This window comes from Festucalex cinctus, chromosome 10 (assembly GCF_051991245.1).
Source record: "Festucalex cinctus isolate MCC-2025b chromosome 10, RoL_Fcin_1.0, whole genome shotgun sequence".
Classification (NCBI taxonomy): Eukaryota; Metazoa; Chordata; class Actinopteri; order Syngnathiformes; family Syngnathidae; genus Festucalex; species Festucalex cinctus.
Window position 1 is genome coordinate 2,052,999 of NC_135420.1, and position 3,779 is coordinate 2,056,777.

General features: G+C 40.9%; 1 long non-coding RNA gene across 1 annotated transcript; it reads right to left on the reverse strand.

The window, feature by feature from the left end:
* Positions 1–323: 323 nt before the first annotated feature.
* Positions 324–755, reverse strand: LOC144026686 (uncharacterized). Its single transcript, XR_013285262.1, has 4 exons — positions 659–755; positions 537–572; positions 418–468; positions 324–346 (listed from the first exon to the last, which is right to left on the reverse strand). It is a non-coding gene; the product is annotated as an uncharacterized LOC144026686 (long non-coding RNA).
* Between the last annotated feature and the right edge of the window lie 3,024 nt (positions 756–3,779).

Genomic DNA, 3,779 nt, shown 5'->3' on the forward strand with positions numbered 1-3,779 from the left:
TTACGCCGTAGCATATTTCTACTATAACAATAAACGAATGCGCTTTATCTTATTATATAATTCTCATTAATGATAAATATCAATCGCTCACCACTCGTTGTCACGTATCTGCTGATATTTATCCTGGCACGGCCTGAAACGAGGGGAATAGGAACGGCTTCCGGTACGTTAGCGCTCCGGGCGTCGTCGGAAACAGCTCTCGGTTCTTCTTCGCCTCTTCCGCTCGCGACCGGCCTTGAGGCCTCGTTAGCCAAAACAGCGACCTCCTCCGGTGGATTTCTCCAGAGTAAAGGAAGCGAATGCAACTCTTCGTGCAGAACTGAAAACTCCTTCGCTTTGATAGAATCTAGAAAATAAAAACAAAATATACATTAAAATTCAATACACTACAATTTTAGACTAAACACAGATTCTTACCGTAATCCTCCTTTGTGAAATCGTCGTCGCTAAAGTCGAACTGCTGAGGACCTTATAAAACAATTTCCTATATTAAATTAAGAAGAATAATACGAATAATTAAAATTTAGTAAACTCACGAGCATCGTACACCTGAGCGGTTGTTGTAACAGTATCTGTAAGATATGAAAAATAATAGCGAAATAGTTTTATATCTTCTATACAAATAAACCGATAAAAATAATAATAAAAAGATCATTACCTTTCACCATCTTGATTGCCGATTTTTCAGAGACCCCAAAAGACAAACTTCTTGGTAAATCCAAGGTAAGGGTTGAACTGATGGCGCGTTACACTGAAAACGTAGATTATACGGTTGAGAGGGATGTGTAACTCCTCCTTGTGTCGTTCACTCAGTAACCATATGCAGTAACATCCTTTGCCCAATAGATGTCGCCGTTTACCGCGGCGTGAGGGGGGTCACACCTCCCTAACCGGTCTCCTCTGGCTTATTTTTTTACAAGTTTCTAGCCTGAGGCATAAGAAGGACGCTATTCTAAAATGCGTTAAATAACCGTCCATTACGCACGAATAATCTATTTTTCACCTCTATAAAACCAACTCCGTCTGTTTCTAACCGACGCCATTTTATTTTTAATTTTTTTAGAAAAGAAAAAAACCCATGAAGGAGACGCGACTACGTATTCAGAAACATCGGTAAGTCTCTTTTATTTATTTTAAAAAACATAAAACAAATGTATAACATTTTTTAAATATTCACTTTAACTAGAATAAGTAACTAATTTACATTCACGCACGCACATACAAGAGGAGGGCGGTGGTGGGGGGTTCCTGCCGCCCTACTTGGTGAAAAGGGGGGTCGGGGGTTCCTACGGTTGATACACTTTGTACTTCAAAGTAGGCAGCTTTATCAGTAATTCGAAATACAGGGGGGCGCTCCCCCATTGTTACTTCAAAAGCTGGTGGTAGGATCCTTCCTGTAAGATGAAAAATAATTTATTAACACGAGGATGTCGAAATAATATTATCAGCTGGACAACAAAAGCTACTGTTTGGGGGTTCAAAGGAAGTACTGGGGGGAACCGGAATCAATTGTTTGTTGAAGGGTGGGGGGACCGGAAAACATGTGTTTGATGTTGTGGGAAGCAGAGCGGAATGTCATCAATCATTTTTGACATTTGCCGCCCTGGGGTTCTGATTGGTTAACAAGGTGGTAAGTGGGTAGGGCTTAATTCAAAATAACGGCTTCTGATTGGCTAAGATGTCGGAAGGGGGCGGGGCTTACTTCAAAGGGCTAGGATATGAATGGTTTTATGGGGGGGGGGGGGGGAATAAAGTTTTATTGGGGGGGCAATAAAGTTTTATGGGGGGTGCCATAAATCAATGATTTATTTCACTTTTGACATTTGCCGCCCTGTTACTATATATCACTTCCTGTACATTTTAGCTACATGGTCCCAATAGACTTTTTTGTGCGTCTCGGGGTGCTACACGTGCCTGCCAATTTTCGTTGCTCTAGCTCAAACGTGCCGGGCTTGGTTTTTATTTTTCTATGCTAGGGGGCGCTATAGAGTCGCGTTGTTATAACGACTTCATAATATCAAATTTTCGCCGGACCTGAGGAGTGTGCAAAGTTCGGTGAGTTTTCGTGAATATTTAGGTACCCAAAATCGCGATTGTTTGCGGAGAATAAAGAAGAAGAATAATAATAATAACTAGAGCTGCGAGCAGCTATAAAGGGCCCTCGCAGCCCGGGCCACGTTGGGGTCCTTGCACGTTGGGGTACTTGCACGTTGGGGTACTGGCACATTGGGGTACTGGCATATTGGAAGCAAAATTTCTTTGAAAATGGCATAATAAACGTTTACATTTAGAATATTTTTTTCCCAGTGTGTGTATCAAGCTCAACGGGTTTTGGTGATTGTTAAGACCTGCAAAAATCAGCGTCCTTTTTTATTTTTAGGCAATGAGTTGCCCTGATTGGTATTTTTTTGTAAAAGTGTATATACACATCATCGCTCGTTGTACTCATTGCACAATGTTACTTTTATTGTCCAAAGGGGCAATCAAAAATGAATAAAACAAAATGGAAACGTACATACGTTTGGATCGGTGTGAAGCCAGTGAACAATTTGAGTGGTGGAAACTAAAAAAATATTCATAAATGACTTAGTTATCACACTGAGAATGAGTGTACATTTTTTGTACAAAATACCGTATGTGGGGTATTTTTTTTTCATGCCTCAAGGGCTAGGTGGCGCTGCATATATAACTGAATGTTGTCATAGAGATAACTTCAGGCCTTGACGATAAACATACATGTCAAGTTTGGGATTTTTTGGAGCATGTACCGGGGAGTTATCAAGCATATCCTTTTTCATTGTGAAACACAAATTTTGATGCCCCGCCCTCATCATATAGTATTTCGAAAAGTCAAAATTTTTCCCCCTGTCGTTGGTTCAGGTCTTGACATGGTCCAGGCCAAGTCTTAACTCAGTCGGATGAAACGTGTAGGAGAAGTGGGCAAAAGTCTGCCCCCTGTGAATGTGCAAAAATCGTCAAAAATGGGACATTCAAAAATTCGTAGCTCACTTCCTGTTCATTTTAGCATATGGGTACAAGAGACTTTTTTGTAGGTCTTGGGCTCCCTCATACACCTAAAAATATTCGGCGTTCTTGCTTAAACGTACAACCGGGGCTGCTTCGTTAAAAATTTCGAGGGGGCGCTATTGAGTCATTTTTGTAAAAATAGCACAATCAACAATAAAATATTGCTCATTTTACCAGGCCAGATGTGTGTGCCAAGTTTCAGGAGTTTCTGCGCATGTTTAGACCCTCAAAACTGGCGTTGTTTTCTTGGCGAACAGCGCTTAGCCACACCCACAGCAATTCGCGAAAACTCACAAACTTCGTGTTGTGACATCATGAAGGCCGAAACCCTCATCTGAGCAAATATGAGGTAGGTCCAGTTAACGTGTTTGGAGAAAAACGTAGAAGAAAATTCGTAAGAAAAAAAATTGCCACTAGGTGGCGCTATCAGTTAGATGAAATATAAGTCAGTAGATGTCTTTAGGGCTGGACTCTCATCAAATGTGTGAAATTTTGAGAAGATAGGATCATCTCGGTCAAGTTAATGCAGCTTTTATTTTCACGAAAAATCTTCAGACTTTGCGTCACCGTAGCGGCCACGCCCTTTGGCGAAAAGTTACAATATTCGGTGTGGGGCATGATCAACATCTTTAGGCTTTTCTGACCAACTTTCAAATGGATCCCTTCAACAAGCTCAGCACAGTAGCTAAAAACGTAAAGTATGACATTTATTGTAACCACTAGGTGGCGCTATATGTATAACTGAATTTTAT